Source organism: Eublepharis macularius, chromosome 1 (assembly GCF_028583425.1).
Source record: "Eublepharis macularius isolate TG4126 chromosome 1, MPM_Emac_v1.0, whole genome shotgun sequence".
Taxonomy (NCBI): domain Eukaryota; kingdom Metazoa; phylum Chordata; class Lepidosauria; order Squamata; family Eublepharidae; genus Eublepharis; species Eublepharis macularius.
Window position 1 is genome coordinate 168,927,562 of NC_072790.1, and position 18,959 is coordinate 168,946,520.

At 45.3% G+C, this 18,959-nt stretch overlaps 1 protein-coding gene across 6 annotated transcripts in view; it reads left to right on the top strand.

Moving 5' to 3' along the window:
* Window positions 1–18,959, top strand: part of SLC29A1 (solute carrier family 29 member 1 (Augustine blood group)) — a 104,254-nt gene that overhangs the window by 57,050 nt on the left and 28,245 nt on the right. The window contains exon 1 of one of the 6 annotated variants that reach the window (XM_054977815.1): window positions 16,198–16,270. The exons of 4 other annotated variants lie outside the window; for them this stretch is intronic. The gene's annotated coding sequence lies outside the window, so the exon portion shown is untranslated. Of the gene's footprint in view, window positions 1–16,197; window positions 16,271–16,729; window positions 16,747–18,959 lie in introns of those variants that run through there. One more of the 6 variants, XM_054977842.1, reaches the window with a different exon arrangement.

Here is an 18,959-nt window from a genome sequence, read left to right on the forward strand (position 1 = left end):
CCAGTTCCTCTGCCTCTGTCTGCTCCACCTCAATCACATGCCAATCACAGGCCAATCACCTCAATCACATGCCAATCCATGGTGTCTTGTATATGGTGTCTCTTGGTTGTCTATAGTAACAATGTGCTGTCTGGGATAACACTTCTTCTGTAGTGCCTTGCTTATAACTGAGCCCAAGAAGCATCAGTAGGACATTGATTTCCAACAGTTCTCTTGGCAAAGCTCCCTTGCAGAGAACTTTCCAAGCCTGTCTGTATCTACTAAGGGGTGGTGAAGGAAAATGCCGGGAGGCGCTCAGACAAGTTGTACCACTGATCTCCCAGACTTCTCTGAATTGTCATTTGAATAGGTTGTTGGTGTTGCACAAAAGTCAGACAGTGACAGCTTCAGCCTTTTCTTCCTTTTACTATTTCCCCATCTCATGTTGCTTTGGCACACTACTTTGGGGCTGCAACACTATAAAGTTTTGCTTTATCTGTCACTGACACAGTTTGATGTTGTTTTGTCAATGTCTGTATTCTGTTAGGGTGTTGTGCTATATACATATCAGAGCATATCAGTTTAGGTAAGAGTGGAGAAATAGAGGTGGTGATGCAAAGACAGAATATTTCCAGCCCACTCAGAGCCATGGAGTGGGGGGGGGGAGTCATCACTTTTACTGTTTGTGTAAGTTGCCCTTCCGTGTAGGTCTTGCCTCTGTGGCTGAAAGATGCTTTCACCAAGACAAAACCCAGCCCTGCTAAATCTTTCCACTGTCTAAACACACACTAAACTTCTTCAGCTGTGCTTTTTATGTGCCAGAGAGTCATTAATTAGGCAGAACTCAGCTAGCAGACTCTATCTCATCTCAGCTGGCAAATATGCATGCAAATTCCTGCAAAACAAAGCACTTGGAGATGCTGGTGGTGGAGCTGAATGGCAGCCTGACATGAGGATGGAGAGTTTGGCTTTCTCTGGTGCTCAGAGTACAGGTTTAAAAGTGCCTATAGTCCCCCTCTCTGTAGTTAAGGAGGTTTGGGCCAGTGTGTACCTGAATGCAAGATTACTTGAGAATGCTGTGCCCACTGCTCTCAACTCCTTGAAAGAAGGCTGGATTAGATACCAGTGTAACAAGAAAACATTATATGTGGGAATATAATTTACTGCAGGATGATAAATTTATTTATGATGAAGTAAGAATCACCTCCATATGACCAGGTATGGAAGCATTTGTAAATTGAGAGGGTACTTTTTTGTTTTTTTAATCAATTTCAAGGAACCAGTGTGCTACAAATCACTTAAACTGGCTGTGAATCTATATATTGGTGGAAAATATTGTCAAGTCATAGCTGACATGGTGACCCCTGGTAGGGTTTTCATGGCAAGAGACAGAGGTAGTTTGCCATTGCCTGGCTTTGCAACCCTGGTCTTCTTTGGAGGGCTTCCATCCATTTACTTACCAAGGCTGGACTTGCTTAGCTTCTGAGATCTGATAAGATCAGGCTTGCCTGGGCTATCCAGGTCAGGGCATGCATCTATATAGGCCAGTAGCATTGGTGCACTTACTTGCTGATTTAGCTTCCATAAGGAACCCTATTCCTTTCTCTGAGCTTTATGATCCCTCAGTGCTTGGCATCAGAAATCCTTATTTTCTAGTGTTATTCTTAGAACGTGCACAAAATTCTAAGTACTTAGATAGTGTTACTTTATTATGATTAACAATGCTGAAAGTATACAGCTTGGGCACCTACCAGTAAGAACCTGACAATACTTTCTTAGCAGTAAGTCCCACTGAGTTAGGATTCTGAGTAGACATGCTTAGGATTGCTCTCTAAATTGTGGCTCCCTGTCTGCTTCACTTCCTTATATTTCTTGATTACATTTTTATCCCACCCTTTCTCCAAGGAACTCAGAGTGGCTTGTAGGCCTTCCCCTTTTTATCTCCACAAAACCCCTATGGGGTGAGTTGGCCTAAGACAGAGCAAGCAGCTGGCACAAGGTCACTCACTAACCTTCCATGGGGAGCAGGGATTTGAACCTGGGTCTCTCCAGTTCTAGGCTAAAACTCATAACTGTTACCATAGCTGGACTTTGACTTAATATACAGCAGTGGGGAGGTGGGATGTGCATGCTACCCTTAATAATGAGGGAGGCATTAGTTGTCATACTTAGGCAATTCTGTCCACAGATTAAATTATGTATCTATGCATATAATTTGCATTATTTAGTTTTGAGACTTTCTAGTTTCCTGAAAAGGGCTAGGATGGTAGAGGGCCAGTGAGGTAGGAGAGCAAGAACAGTAAGGAATAAAGGGTTAGAGGAAGCATATGTAGAATAGAAAAGGCCAGCTTCCTGACCATGGAAATCCCTTCCCAAAGTTCTCTAGACTCATTATTATATAGTTACAAAGTATGTTATTCTTTAAAAGGAATCATAATGTTTGAAGTTGGGAAAAATTTTCCCTAGGTTGGATAGTAGTCTGGCTTCCCTCCTCATTCACCTATAAAAGGTCACCTGGCTATACTTTTAAGTTTTTCTCAATACATGTGAGTTTGCATAGGGTGGTCTTTCGGGGTGTGGATTAACCAAACAGAACTAGACTGCATAGCCTTGAACCCCTTGCATCCTCTGGGAGAACTGCAGAGAGGACAAGAAAGTAGCTTCATTTTCCTACTGAGAATTTCCAAAGGCATTTTGTGTGCTATCCGGTATGTTAACTCTTTTTCAGTTCACTCATGTTGCTTGATTCTGTGTGTTAACAATATTTTTGACTAATGCTTTCTCTCTCTCCCTTGGGGGTCTTGATGGCTGATTGACCTGGCTCTGCTTCATTCTTTTGGTCTAATGTAGTGTGAATGGATAGCTGGGTAACTTGGCCTGAGATAGACCTAATATTTTATATTCTGGGGGTGGAGACAGAGCCCCAAATTCCACTTTTTATATTGATTGACTTTCTGCCAGGTATAGCTGTTGATCAAGTGTCAGTTTGGCCAGGCATGATCACATCTGCCCTGTCTTCTGTTCTCTGGGTATCTTTTTTTTTTAATCAAGGAAAATGGTTGACATTCAATACATTGAATGTTTTGTTCTGCATTTTGACTTTGGCTGGATTCCCTCTACATTGGAACAATCTGCAAATCTTGCTTAGTTTTCTGTTGAGAAGACCAGAAGTCGCCTAAATATAGCTAAATGGGAGCATATGGGCAATGAAAATAGCTCAGTAGGGAGCTATGCTTCCATAAAATTGGAGGAGAGATGTATGCGTGTAAGGCAGATACAAAGTCTCTTAGCTCCAAAGTTTCTTTACATATGTATTCAGAACTACTTTCATGTTATATTACCCCCAAATCATATTATCAACCAGTTTTTGATAGCTATTTGGGGCGAATAAATTTCTGAGCCACTAGGAGTATATATGCAGCAGCTAACTACACCATTCATCTAAGCCTGCAAATTGCAGATTTGTTGAAGAACTACTAATACACAGAGCTTAACAAATACCTGCATACAGACCCTTCCCTCCTTAGTGGAAAGTTGTAAAATTGGAAACGCTTCTGTGGGTTAAACAATAAGAATGTTGAGCTGGGGGGACCTGGGTTCAGATCTTTGCTCAGCCAAGAAACTAATTGGGTGATTGTAACCATATCTTCGCCTAATCTTGTTGTGATGATAAAATGGCATAATATCAAAAGTGCCATAACAGCTCCTTGGAGGGCCAGAACAAATTAATATTGAGTTTCTGGGACTAAGCTATTTGCATACTGTGATAGGCTTTCTTTCAAAGTGTGGCCACAAACTTGCTGACCAGGCAGTTCATTGATTGTCTGACATTTGCCTGTAACTAACATTTAAGTAAAGTGCTACTGTATAGGTCATACTGGGACAGGTTTTCTTTTAAAGTAATGTAAAATGGTAAGTTGCAGATCTCAGCCACAGAGGTCTAGGAGTTCCCTTAGCGAGTTATATATCTAGATACTCCTGCTTCTGAATGCTACTGGTTCTGCTGCTAGAAAAGCATACATAACGTAACTTTGTTACTCTCAGTATGTACATGTACCCAGGATATATGCAGGTCATGCCATATGTTATGCCTGCTACTATTTATTTAACATTAATTTATTGCAAGTGCTTTGGGTTCCCTGACATTCCATATAGTAAGTAATCTGATGGTTTAAAGTGCCCTTTTCACAGCACTATATGCAGAGAGGGCAGCACCCATGGGATCCACGTGATTTTTTTTTCGTATTTGACATTTCTCAGAATTTCCTACAATCAAGATTCTTCAGTCTCTTGAATTTCCATATAGATGGTAATAGAGGCAGGAAATTCTATTTTCCGTCTGTTGATTCACTTCATATTTTGTCCCTGGAATAAGTCTCTTCTATTCTTGCTGCAAATGCTGTAACCATGCACTTTTGGTGTTCTGTGAGAAATATGTGCATCTCAAACCATGCTGCAGTGTGGCTTGATTATGGCTTTTAACGATTTTATGACACAATTTGCACAGCCATTTAATCTGTTGGTATTTGGCCATCTGTAACAAGTTCTTCAACAAGTAATACCTTTTATTAGGACCAACCCATTGACACACATTAGCCTGCAAGCTTTCAAGTTCACCAGAACTCTTCATCAGGCCAGGTGTTACCAAATGAAAAAGAAGAAAAAGCAGATTCTTTGGGTCTTTTTAAGACTGTAACATGCCAGCATGTGGTGGGTCTTCTGGCAGGTGAAGAAAAATCAGGTTTCAAGTGGCTGCAGGCCAGGAACCAGAAAAGCAAGTGGTGATAAATAAATTCAGCTCTGTTGCTCCCTGTGTCCCTAATTTTCTTTTTAACCAGTAAGAATTCAGGATCCTTTTTTGAAGAGAGACTAGAAATAGCTTGGAAGTCATTGTAAACACAGGCGATAAATTTATGATTTTGCAAGATTTATATAGTTAATTGAAGCCAAATTAGGTAGCCTGTACCTTGTGTTGCATTTTTAACTTGTCAACAAGTAAAAGATCATATCTAACAAACAAACAAAAGTGAATAGCCTTGGAGAAACACCCTGTACTTGTCTCATGCAAAATAGCACCTGTGGCCCTTTGCTTTCTACTCCAGGGCTGATCAAACTCTAGAGCAAAGCTGTGGGCTGTGAGTTCAAGAGCAGCAGCAAACAGAGAATCCTAGTTAAGGGTCTTTTTAAAAATGAAGTACTGTTTTACTGGAACTGCTAACACATTCTAAGCTAACTTCATTTACTCACCACATGTTAGGTAGACCAAACCTAGAAGTTGCATGCAAGCACTGCTTGAGAAGAGAGTTCTGATGATAAGGGAGGGTGGAATTCTGCCCTCATTGCGTGCACAGGCTGATTGAGCAGGAAAGCTCCCATGATAGTGGAAAGCAGGAATCTTCTCTTGATTGGAAAGTAGAACACCCCTGTCTCATTGGCAAGCCATTCTCTTCCCCATTCCTCTTTGCCTCCTTCTTTGTAGGGCTGATGACATTATGGTCTCTTCTCTGCAATTTCTTCACTTTTCTAGTCCTTCCCCCTTAGAATCCAAAGTGCATGTGCACCCACTTCTTGCTGGGAACCAGATTTTTCCCTTGTTGACATCCTTGTCAACCTTTGCCAAGCTTCTTGGCTCCAGTTGTCTCAGGGTTGATTTCTCTTATGGTGGAAGTGGGGAGGCTGACTGCACAAAGATGTTCAAGCACATATCATGTGTATCAGGAAGGCACAACAGTCTGTTTCAGAGCCAGGAAGGGATCCCTGATCTTCCATCTTGATGTTACTTCTGCTGCACACAAACATATACTTTCCCACACATACTTCAAAGTATTTCTCTAGCTGTAAATAGGCTTAGAAAATTTCAGACAATAGTTGCCAAATACACAGAATTTTTTAAGGACAACTGAAAATGCAAGTTCTTGATGCTGCAGACTTAGAAGTAGACCCACAAGCATTTAATAAAACATTTAATAGAGCATACACTGTAAGCAGATGGTGTTAGATATCTATATTCCATTTCTGGCACATTCACTAGCCTCTTTCAAGCCCTTCTGGCCCTAATGTTCTGATGGAATCATGTAGAATTCTGGGAAATGGCATATATCCAAGAAGCTTTTGTTCATCTACGGTCTTCCTGTGCAGTCCCACATGGGACTGCGCACGCGCAGGCCTGCCGATACCGGAGATTTTAATAGCTAAACACCACCAGGGGGCGCTCCCGCCTCTCAGCGCGCATGCGCGGCCGCTTTCCCGCCGAAACGGCCCTTAAGAGGCGGAGCGCCCCTCACATACCCTCAGTTTCTCTTTCGCCGCCGATCGTTGAGGTTTAACAGCTTTCTTCGTTCGCGATGTCTGAGAAGGCCTTGTTTAAGCGTTGCGAGACCTGCAATCGTAAGATGACAAGGTCGGATGGCCATTCCATTTGTTTGTATTGCCTTGGGGAAACTCACAACACTCAGGCGTGCAAGCATTGCCGCGCGTTTACCTCCAAGGCCCGGGCGGAACGGACGGATCGTTTGCATGCCTTTCTCTGGCAGCGTGCGATGTCGGTCGAGGACCCTCCACCGAAGTCTTCGTCTGCTCCGTCTGCGTCCTCTCGTCCTCCTGTACCTTCGGGTTCCAAGACGCCTCGTTCTCAGCCATCTCCGAGTCGCTCGGAGTCGAGGTCCGAGAGGATCCCTTCGGGTCGGAGTTTGTCGGAACCGACCGCTTCGGTTCCGAGACATCTAGCAAGTCGACCTCCTTCGATCTCGTCGGCTGTCTCGGCTTCGCCTGCTCATGGCGCCCATAGAGGTTCGACTCCGTCGGTTCCGAGGTCGACTCCACCAACTCAGACCACCTCTACGGTTCCGATGACTTCGGATCCTGCTGTGAGACCGAAGGCCGTTCCTGAAAAGAAAAAGAAGAAGCATAAGCATTCCAGTAAGCATGATAAGGCAGTGTTGGAAGGCTTACTCACCTCTTCCCCGTCGGCTCCGGTCGACTCCGCTCCCGTCCAAGTGGAGCAGCGAGCAGAGGCGAGTGATCGTCCGCAGTCCAAGACTCCTCCGGACCGGGTGGCTCAGGAGGACGATGTCATTCTCCTCGAGAAGCCTCTTACCCCTTCCGGTCGGGCTCGATCGGCCTCGTACGAATCGGACTCTATTCAGTCGGCTCGGAGTCGAAGGAGTCGGTCCGCCCGTCGCTCTAGCTGTCGGACCCTACGGTCCTATCGGAGCCGATCCAGGGAGAGTCGACGTCGAGATGATCCTGTCCCTCGTTACTCTAGTAGGGAGAGTTCATACTACTCGGACCGGCATTATAGAGGTGCTTCGTTGTCTCCTTCATTTCGAGTCGGTTCCGATGTTGGCTATGACCCGTCCCGCCTCCCGTCGGATCGAGTCTCTCCACGACCCCGGGCCCGTTACAGTGTTTCTCCTCTGTCGGAGTCACCTGAAAAGGAGATTGGGCCATCTGATGAGGCCTCGCCTACTGATGATTTTCGGGCCTACAACGAGTTGCTCCAAAGAATGGCGAAAGCCCTGGACCTTGAAGTGACTTCCACTGAATCTAAATTCACTGATAAGATATTGCAACATATCTATTCGGGTTCTACTCCCTCGATTGCCTTTCCCCTTATTGAGGGGTTTGCTGATCTATGGAAGAAGCTGCAGTCTCGACCTGCGTCTGCTACCGCCACTAATCGAAAAGTGGAGAGCTTGTACCGAACCAAGGACGATGCTCATCCGTTCCTGGCCGTTCACCCTCCTCCATCCTCACTTGTCACCGAGGAGATGCAAGCTCGGCCTCGCCAGGGCTCGCTATCGGCTCCAACTGACAAGGATAGTAGAAAGATCGATGCCTTGGGTAGGAAGTTGTATACTTCGGCTACGTTTGGCATCAAAGTGGCGAATTATGCCGCAATGATGGCGGCTTATCAGCTGTTTTTATGGAAGAAGGTGGCGTCTTTTCTTCCTAAGCTTCCCGAGGATCAGCGCACTCTGCTTCGGGTCATTCAGGAGGAGGCTGTTCGTCTCTCCAGACACCAAATTAATGTTGGGAGAAGTATGGCTGACACTGCGGCTCGATCACTTCTCTCCTCGGTGGTACTGCGCAGGTACGCATGGCTTCGCACGACCGCCCTGCCAGTTGAGACAAGGAACAGGGTTGAGGACCTGCCGTTCGAGGGCACCACTCTGTTTTCAGAGAAAACTGACGAGTTCCTCTCTAAGAAGAGGACTGATCGTTTGACAGCCCGCTCGTATGGGGTTCTACACCAGCCGTCGCAGCAGCCTTCTCGCCCATACTATCGCTCCTTCCAGCGTGGCAGACAACACCGCTATCAGCCCTATCAAGGGTATGCTTACCAGCAGCGCAGGAGCTACCAGAGCCCACAATCTGCCTTTCCCAGACGAAGGCAGGGCCAACGTCCCAAGCCTGGTTCCCAACAGCATCAGGCCAAGGACCAGGACCAATTACATAAGCAATTCTGACAATCACAGGGACCTGACCCCACATTTGGGGACAGGCTTAATGCTTTTTTGGATGCCTGGTGTTCAATTTGTTCCGATGTTTGGGTTTTGTCTATTATCCAGTTTGGTTATAAAGTTGAATTTCTTGGTTTACCTTACCTACGTCTCCCTGTGTTTTCTTCTGACCCCCCTCGTTCAGAGATCCTGGGAGAGCTCTCAGCCCTATTGCAGAAAGGGGCTATAGAGGAGATTCCGGTTGCTTCAGCTGGTTTGGGGTTCTATTCCAACCTCTTTTTAGTGGAGAAGAAGGATGGTGGGCTTCGGCCTATCCTGGATCTTAGGGGTTTGAATAAATTTATACGAGTTCGTAAATTCAAAATGGTTACTTTACAGATGGTTTTGACCTTGTTGCCCCAACAGTCGTGGTTTGCAGTCCTGGATCTGAAGGATGCATATTTTCATATTTCAATTTTCCCTGAACACAGGAAATTTTTACGTTTTGTCTATGGGCAACGTGTCTTTCAATACAATGTTTTACCCTTTGGGTTGGCCACTGCACCTAGGGTGTTCACCAAGTGTGTGGCAGTAGTGGTGGCTCATTTACGTCTCCAGGGCTGCCAGATCTTTCCTTATCTGGATGACTGGCTCTTGGTTGGTGATTCTGCTGACTCTGTGTCCAATCAGGTGTATCTCACCTTAAATTTATGTTTACGCCTGGGTCTTTTTGTTAATCAGAAGAAGTCCAAGTTGACCCCGGTGCGCTCCATCCAATTTATTGGAGTGGTTTTGGATGGTGTTCGGGATGCAGGCTTCTTGCCTTCAGAGCGTGCTGCAAAAATTAAGAGGCTTATTTCGACCCTTCAGAGGTGTCGTTTCCAATCTGTTCGCTTTATCCAGACCCTTTTGGGTTGCATGGCTTCTACTACGGCTGTGGTTCCGCTGGCCAGGTTATTTATGCGACCCTTCCAATTGTGGTTCAATTCTGTATTCTCACCGGCCCGTGATTCTCAAAATAGGAGACTTTCCGTCCCTAGGGGGGTGCTGTCCTCCCTGGAGTGGTGGCGGGATGATGCTAATTTATTTAAAGGGATGGAGTTTGGTTTTCACCAAACTCATCTGTCAGTTACTTCCGATGCTTCCCTTTTCGGTTGGGGGGCTCACTGTGCTGGCCTTTATGCCCATGGGTTATGGTCTGAATCTGAACGTGAGGAACATATTAATGTTCTTGAGTTGCGGGCAATTTTATATGCATTGATCTCCTTTACAGATGTCGTGCGGAACAAGTCCGTTCAGGTCCTGACCGACAACACGACGGCGATGTTTTACATCAACAAGCAAGGTGGCACGGCGTCTGTGGCTCTCTGCACAGAGGCGATGAGACTCTGGAAGTGGGCCATAGATCATGCTGTCTGGCTGCATGCAGTTCACATCCCGGGGGTACAGAATTCCATGGCGGACCACCTGAGCAGGCTCCACAGGGAAAACTACGAGTGGTCCCTCCAGGACAAGTATCTCGCCCCTATCTTCTCGGAATGGGGGACTCCGGAGTTGGACCTGTTTGCGACTGTGGAAAATCGCAAGGTCCTAGCTTATTGTTCCAGAGGAGGAGTAGGCCCAGAATCAAGTGGGGACGCGTTTCAGTTAAGTTGGTCAGGTCCCCTGTGTTATGCCTTCCCTCCGTTCCCGCTTCTGGCACGGGTCCTCAGCAAGATCCAGAGGGACAGAGCGTCCGTCATCCTGGTGACCCCGTATTGGCCGAGGCAACCATGGTTTCACTCCCTTCTGAGTCTACAGACTCAATCGATCCGTCTCCCGGTGGTTCCCGATCTCCTGACCTGCGGGGGGGTTCTTCACCACGACATCAGGAGACTCAAACTCACAGCGTGGTTGATCAGGCCGGGGCTGCCTTCTCCGAGGCTGTGACTAATGTTCTCTTAAATGCTAGACGTTTGTCTACCAGGCAGTCTTATGCCCTTAAGTGGGACAAATTTTCTGTGTGGTGTAGTCGCAGGGGTTTGGATCCTTTTGAGTCCACCCTTTCTGAGATTTTGGATTTTTTGTGGGAAGTAAAGCAAGAGGGTTTGGCCAACTCCTCAGTCAAGGTTTATCTGGCAGCCATCTCTGCCTTTCACCCTCCAGTGGATAGAAAGTCTGTTTTTTCCCACTATTCTGCCAAATTATTTTTGAGGGGATTGAATAATTTGTTTCCCCCTGTGCGGGCTGTGGTCCCTCAGTGGTCGTTGCCCCTGGTTCTGACTCGTTTGATGTCTAAGCCGTTTGAACCCTTGGCTTCCTGTCCGCTTCGTTTTTTGTCCATGAAAGTGGCCTTTTTGGTTGCGGCTACTTCAGCCAGGAGGGTTGGGGAGCTAGCAGCGTTATCTTGCGAACCCCCTTATTTGAAATTTCACCCTGAGAAGGTCGTTCTTCGTACAAAGGTTGAGTTTTTACCTAAAGTAGTATCCCGTTTTCATTTATCTCAGGAATTGGTTCTGCCGGTTTTCTTTCCGACTCCGGCTTCTGAGGCAGAGGCGGCCCTTCATTCTTTGGATGTTCGTAGGGCCATTTTATTTTATTTAGATAGGGTAAAACCATTTAGGATTGACTCTAATTTGTTTATTTGTTTTGCTGGACCGAAGAAGGGTAACCGGGCTTCGGCTCAGACTATCTCTAGATGGGTGGTCCAGGCTATACTGACCTGTTATTCTGCTGCTAACCTACCTTGTCCTTTGCAAGTGCATGCCCACTCCACCAGGTCCCAGGCGTCGTCAGCGGCTCTCTTCAGAGGTGTTCCACTCCAGGACATCTGCAGGGCGGCGACGTGGGCCTCGGCGGATACCTTTGTGAAGCATTATGCGCTGGATATCCTAGATAGAAAGGAGACAGCGGTGGGCACGGCAGTTCTGCACTCCATCTTTGAGTGATGCTTTGGCGTCACCTCCACCCAGGTATTTAGCTTTGGAATCTTCCCATGTGGGACTGCACAGGAAGACCGTAGATGAAAAACAGGTTTTACTTACCATAACTGTTGTTCATCTAGGTCTTCCGTGCAGGCACACATGCCCTCCCTCCTTCCCCGCTAACTCTCTTGGTACTTACCTTGCAGGGGGCGGCGAAAGAGGAACTGAGGGTATGTGAGGGGCGCTCCGCCTCTTAAGGGCCGTTTCGGCGGGGAAAGCGGCCGCGCATGCGCGCTGAGAGGCGGGAGCGCCCCCTGGTGGTGTTTAGCTATTAAAATCTCCGGTATCGGCAGGCCTGCGCGTGCGCAGTCCCATGTGTGCCTGCACGGAAGACCTAGATGAACAACAGTTATGGTAAGTAAAACCTGTTTTTCTTCATATACAGCCTCTTAATTCTTCATTGTTTTCCGTTTTTCTCTTCCCTAAAACAGCCAGAAGGAAATGTTAGAATCTGTGATGTGTGATTGGATTCCTGGACATTGACCATGGTACCTTTGAAAAACTGTACCTGGGCCGTTTCCAGATGGCTTACCTGCCTCCGGAACGTCGCGCCATGTTGTGGGGAAAATGCGATATTTCGTGTTTTCTCGCGCAAGTTTTGCGTGACATCGCGCAAAACTCGCGCGAGAAAACACGATATTTCGCGTTTTCCCCGCAACATGGCACGACGTTCCGGAGGCAGGTAAGCCATCTGGAAATGGCCCTGGACATACTTTCTCAGAAACTGTTTTGTTGAATAATGTTGTTATTATAACCAATTTTTTTAAATCCAATGTTCTCCCCACATTTTGGGCTTGGTAAAGGTTGTGGATATTTGATGTGAGTTATAGTAGTTTTTCCAGGCATACTTGTGTTCCAGATTTGCTCCCAGTCTACTTAATTTAAACAACCAAAAGACCTGTGGCATCTTAAAGACTAAGATTTATTGTGGCATAAACTTTATTAGACTGGAGCCTCCATTGTCAGATGGATGAAGTGTGATCTTCAGTTGGCAGGCATGGGTACTAAGAAAAAATGTAAACTGTGAGGCTAAAAAATCATGAAATGGAAAATAATTTTGGCTTCCCTATTCTTTTCCTCTGTACCCATGTGTATATATATATATGCCTGTCAACTTAAGCTAATACCTCATGCCTCTCACAAAGTGGGCTGTAGTCCATGAATGCTGTTGTATCAGTAAATCTTTTTGTCTTTAAGGTACCCCAGCACTTTATTTTTAAATTAACAGGATAACACAGCTACTCCTCTGAAATAAATTATTTAAGTAACTAAGGAGTTCAGAAAATACCAACAGCCTCAGAAACTTTTAAAAAGACATTTTATAAAACATAACATCCAATCTACAGCAGTGGTGCTTTTGGCAAGTGTGGCCAGCAGAAAGTGAGTTCATGGACCTGGCTCTGGTATATAGTGTGACCTAGTTTTTGTGCACAATGCTATTCCTGCTTCCTGGCTCAGTAGACGAGATGCAAATCCATACTAAGGCCCACATGTACTGTAATGCATTCTGGAGTAACACACTTTTGTCTTCAGATGTCAATGCATACATTCTTGTCAAGTAATGAGTATCTTAATTCTGTAACAGCCCAATTGTCCTAAGCTTACGGACCATAAATCAAAATCTCTGAGTAGGGTTGCCAAATGGTTCCATCCAAAATGCTGGACATATTGCTCACCTCTCATCTGAGGATAGATCTTTGTGCAAAGCCCCAACACAATGATGTCACTTCCAGGAATGATGTCATTGTGCCACACATGGGAGTGCTCCCCTGCTTCTCATGGGGGGAGGGGAAAGGAGGCAGGGAGACAGAGCATGAGCCCTGTTCTCCTCAAGGGCTGCACATGCTTGCTTGCTTCAGCAGCCCAGGTGCAGAGGCTGGCTGCTAGAAGCATGGGACGGGAGGAGTATGTCCAGTATTTTCATTCCATTTCTCCTGGACAGCCCAAGAAAATACTGGACTGTGTAGGTAAAAATTAGACATCTGGCAACCCTATGTTAGAGTCATAAGATACAAACAATTCTATAGCCTTTGTTACATTTTACTACACATACAGGAAGAGCATGCAACACAATCTTCCTGATTTGTGTGATCACCATTTTGCCTGAAAGAGCCAATGCATGTATTTTTGGCCTCGTTATACATACTAGAGCCGTGATATTTCAGGCTTCCAGTATATATGACCAGTAATTATTGAAAAGGGCTTATTTCAGTCTACCCCCCAAAAGTCTTCTTTCTCCCGCCTTCATCTCCCTCCTTAGTTGTCATTTGTTCTCTCCCTCCTTCTCTGCCTCCCTCCCTGTCTCTCTCACACAGGCTTTTTTGTGTTAGTTGTACTGTCTGAGTAAATACATGTATTTCACATGCTCTCCCACACTTTCTCATCTCCTTGCTCTTGGTTTGTTTTTATTTCTCATTTTCTGCCATGGGTCACAAAGATCTAAAGATCTTGTGTGTGAAGACCACACACAAGATAGGTCAATATCTAATCATATTTTGAAGAATTCTAGATAAGTTTCAGTATGAGCAGCAGCAGCAACAGTGTTTAGAGTGTGTTTGCACAGAAGTGATATACAGCCATGGGTGTTGAAGAGGGGAGGAAACTGGAGTCGTCTCAGCCAGCTGAGTGAGACATAGGCTAATTAATCATCCGCCCCACTCCTTTTGCAGGTACTTCCAGCCTGGGCTTGGCCAAGTGTGAGCTGAGGGCAGAACCAAAGGACTCTTGTCCCTTGGCTGTTATCCTGTGCTTCTCAGCCGGTGGCTCCATGGTGAGCTCTGCTGTGTGTCTTTGATTAAGGAATTCCTGTAGCATCCTGACCTCACTTTATACCCACTGTTACTTTTCTGCTACCTACCATATATACACTTTTCAGTTTTCAATCCTTAATTTTTCCTCTTACCTCTACCTTGTTCATGCTTTCTTCATAGAACGCATAATTAACTTAGGAAACTCACTGCCAAGGGATGAATTGATGGCAGCTAGTTTAGAAGGCTTTTAAAAGGGCATTAGGTAAATTCATACAGGATACCCCTATCAGTTACTGTTAGCCCTGATAACAAAATGGAGTCATCTGAGGTAGTGCGCTTGAGACCACAGGAGGAAACTGGCTTCCATGTCATGTTTCCTTCCAATGGCATCTGGTTGGCCACTGAAGAAAACACTGCACTCTATGGACCTTTATTCTGGTTCAGCAGGGATTGCTGTGTATTCTTATGTGATCTAGGTTATAAATTTTTTGGAGATAGAATTGCTTTTGTGTTATGGACAGCCTCTGATGTAGTTGGTGAACAAATATTCAGTATTAATTATTTCTGGGCAATCTGGATCTATACAATGTTCACTGCTATATGAAAACTACTAACTGGGCCCCTAGTCCAGTTGTTTTCAAATGCAATTTGCCCTGTGTATATGAGAAAATCAGGGGAGGAAGAGCAGTTCATTTGGTGGCTGTGTCTACTGTTTTCTCTGCAGCAGCGTGAAAATGATACAAGGTCAAGAATGACCTTCCTATTTGACCAAGCAGAGAACTTCCACTTGGTCAAAATAGCATCACTTGCTGCAGTGGGAGGGAAAGGTTCTGTGAACTAAGTCAGCATCCTGGGTCTGGAGTAAATTCCCCTTTTTGCCCATGGTAGAAAGGGGCGTTGTTAGCTATATCAAGGAATGAAAAGCAAACAGTTCTTTGAGCCTGAGACTTACCCTGGGAAAGTGCCCTTAGCCTTTCCAAGCTCAGCTTTATAACTTCAATTTGTAAATTAATTCCTTGCTCTGAAAGGAAGGGAATGTAGCTTCCACGCCCATTGTTACAATGCAGGCAGGTCCCTGTGTCACGAAGCCAAGATGGAGTTTGGCAGGAAAAGTAAAACAAAAGAAACATATCATTGTGAGTGGAAATTATCAGAATTGTTCCTAGGGGAAATGTGCAACCTTCCCCTTCACTTCTAATGTGCTCCCTCCACACAGTTCTCCTTTTCAATGTGCTTTCTTTGCCTGACTCCATCTTTGTGATGAACTTTTGACCTCATAAGTACCATCTGCACAGAACAATAGAACTACTGGATTGAGTTGCCCTTGAGTCCTGAAGACGTTGTGTAAGAATTCTGCTTGTTTACCATCTTGAACAGCTTACTTATTTTATATGAAAGCTTCCTATGCTATAGCCACAGAATGGACTCGAACATTTTTAACGTTAAAATTTTAGAAAAGTGTTACAAACATAAATATCTGATTTAAAAATCTCTGTACTTTTTTGTCAGCCGCTAAATATTAGTCCAAATTAATGTTTCACATTTGTTCCAGAATGTTCTTAGTCTTATGAAATGATCTTCCATAAACAGAAAGTCCCAGAGTTGGAGAGTAATTTCCAGGAATACTGTACGTGTCTGCTCATTCCCTGCTTGCCTATGGAAGTGGCTGTGAAAAAGTTATTCTGGATTAACCGTGATTGGATACAGATTAAGAAGTGATGAGAGATGAAGTTCTAACAGTGAAATACTAAGCAGAATTACTCTAGTCTAAACCAATTGAAATCAATGGTCTTAGACTGGAGTAACTCAGATTAGGATTTCACTGTGAGAGTACTAGGTAAAATGAAAACCAGGTCCACCAATGGTGTTTGGCAACTCAGTAGGCAAGTATCTCATGTTCAGAAATTTATTGCTTAAAACATGTTGTCTTACTGCTTTTCTCATAGGAAGTCACAAAATGTGTTGTGCCTTTAAGAAAGGGGCCCTAGTTGAATCCTTATCTGTTTGGCTTGCCACATGCAAACTGCCATGAGCAGGTGGATTGACGCAGATACCACGTCTCCTGGACTGCCGTCTAGTGAAGTTCTCAGCACGTGCTGCCTAAAGGATTTACAGAATTGACCAGCCAGCTTTTGCTGTGGGTAATTCTTCGTTCAATGTTACCTTGCGATCTAGAGAGGAAGAAAGGACATCTATCCCTGGGCTTGCCAGTTGTTTCCAGCAGCAGGATCTGGGTTCTTGAAGCTGTGACTTAGCCATAGGTCCATTTCCACCAGGCCAGGAAGGTAGCAGTGCTGGGGCGGGGGGGAGTTGCCTCTGACCAACTGGATGGCTGTAAATAGAGGAGGCTCCAGTGTTTGCTTGGATGGCAAGAAGCTGTCATTACTGGTCCAATTAATTTCAGGCACTGCAATGTTCTCTGCAGCATTTTCTATCTGATGGATGATTGTGTGTGTGTATTTATTACAGGCCCCAGAAAAGAATACAAACAGCCCATTAGTCCTAGGGATATTGGCCGAACACCGGTTGGTTTGTTCCAAGGGAGTTTGACGTCCCTGGGCATTTTGCTGTGATGGGGCCCTTTTGAGGATTAGAGGGATGAATTCTGTCTGGGTATGTGCTTTGAATGCTGCAAAACTATAATTGCTGTCATTTTGAGGAGTGTGTCTGCAGAATAAGTCCAACATAACATGTTCTAGAAAATGAATTTAGGTGCTTAAAAGCCCACTCTGGCAAAAACAGAACCAGCCAATGATGTGTATAAATACGTGTGAAAGTAATAAACCGCATAAATAATTGGCCACGCAAAGTAATATAACATATATTAATGGATGGACCGTTGGGATGTCAAACATATCAGCAATGATTATTTAGATGGTGCTATCATTGTATGTAGAGCTTTAAAAATACAAGTCCCTTTCATAAGGAATTTAAATTTAGCACTAAATTTTAAATGAAAATGTAACTTAATGTATCTTACTCTTTTGTACTCTGGAGGCTTTGTGATTTGAAATAAGTTTAAGTAATTTTGCAGTTGTATCCAGGGATCTGATTCCAAGTGCTGCTTTGTTCCTTCACCATCGAAGCCTAAGAAGGTCTAGCAAGTACAGTGCTGTGGGGTTAAAGTAGCATTAGCTCTTAGCATAGCAATCCTAAGTCCTTTGGGGAACAGCAGTGTGGTTGGGCACCACAGGAGTGTTTATGACAGGATATTTTTAACACTGAATTAATATTATTTAACCATCCTTCCAGTTACAATGTTAATGAGCTGAAAATTCCATCCTTCTAGTCTGTTTGGTGGAGAACTGTATCCATGACTGCAATTGTGAGGTAGTAGGGAAAGTTTATGACTCTCAGTACTTTTCAGCTCTGTGATTATTATTTTACCATTTATCTCCAAGGTCAGGAGGAAACTGAAATAACAAGATAGTGGGGGAGGTGCCATCCTCAACCACCTCCAGTGTTCTTGGTATCTTTTGTTTCATGTGGCATTCTCGTGTCTTTCCCTTCGTGCAGGAAGGAATAGCTAAACAGAGGCTATATTACATACCAGCAGGGCTTTTTTTCTGGGAAAAGAGGTAGTGGAACTCAGTGGGGTGGTGTGGTTGCCAGCACCCGGGGCAACTCCTGGCAGGAGGTAGCGCCACTGGCACCGTACACGTCCCCTGGGACTGCCCAATGACATCATTTCCGGGTCCCTAATCTGAGTCCACTGGATGGTATGACAATGATATTAAGCTCAATGTGTCTCGAAAGAGCCGGGCTCTTTGGGCTGCATGCAGGAAGGAAATGAGGAGGTGGGGTTATTCCTACCTCCAGCAGCCCCCTGGCTGCTGCTTTGCAGCATTCATCTAGTCACGAACTCCCCCCTTTCTGTCCTTAGAAATGGTGGGAGAGGGGCTAGGGTTGCACTACCCCAGAAGAGGTCCTTCTCACCTGAGAGTCTACCCTTAGCAAGCAAGGTCAGTCCTCTGCTTTCCTCCCTTGCCAGGGGGTTCTGAGCCCTCTTTATGCTCCCTCCCCCTAATGTAGGCCACTCCAGACCCCAGTCCTGCCCTCAGGGTGAAGCCCAACACCTGGGCCAGGGGCTGCCGCATGACCTCACCCCAGCTCTGCCTTTTATTGAGAGCCACCACTTGAGCTGGCCTGTTTGCCCCACCTAGGTACTTGTCCTGGTTGGGTGGGGCCTGATCTGGGTTGGAAGTCATTGTGGCTGGCCTGCTGCTACTTGGCCCAGATGGGGGCTTCCGGCCTCAGTGTTGGCCAGTGCTGCTGCCATTGGCTGGCCACGTGTTGAGGCCATGTCCTGCCAGTGGGGGTGACTGCTTGCACTTCCAGGCATCCCTACTTTGGCTGCTGGCCCTTGGCATGCTGTGTGGTTGTGAGGAATCCTGAGGTGGGCAACAATTTGAAAATCCTATCCCACAGAATCTCTCCGTCCAGAATTATTTAAGCTCTCAAGGGCAGGCTGATTTCTCCTTTCCTTTTCCTCTTTTCTGTTTAAGTGGCATCAACATTCCAGGCTCCTAGAGCATATTTAGTCCTCATTAGACTATTTTTTAATTTTTCTTTTGGTTAGTTTATAAAGACATATTATTCTGTATTCCTAGGAAGTCTCCAGGAAGAGATACTGTGTGTGGCCTGGTTTTACTATTTTCATTATCGACCCAGGAGCCACCCAGTTTAGTTCTAGGTATAATGACACTGCTTCTGAATATGGAGGTTAAATTTTGCAGTCGTGGTTATCAGTAGACCTCTCCTCCATGTTGGTAGCAGGTATCGAAAATCTGTAATGAAAGGTACCAAATCCTTCTGCGTTTCAAGAC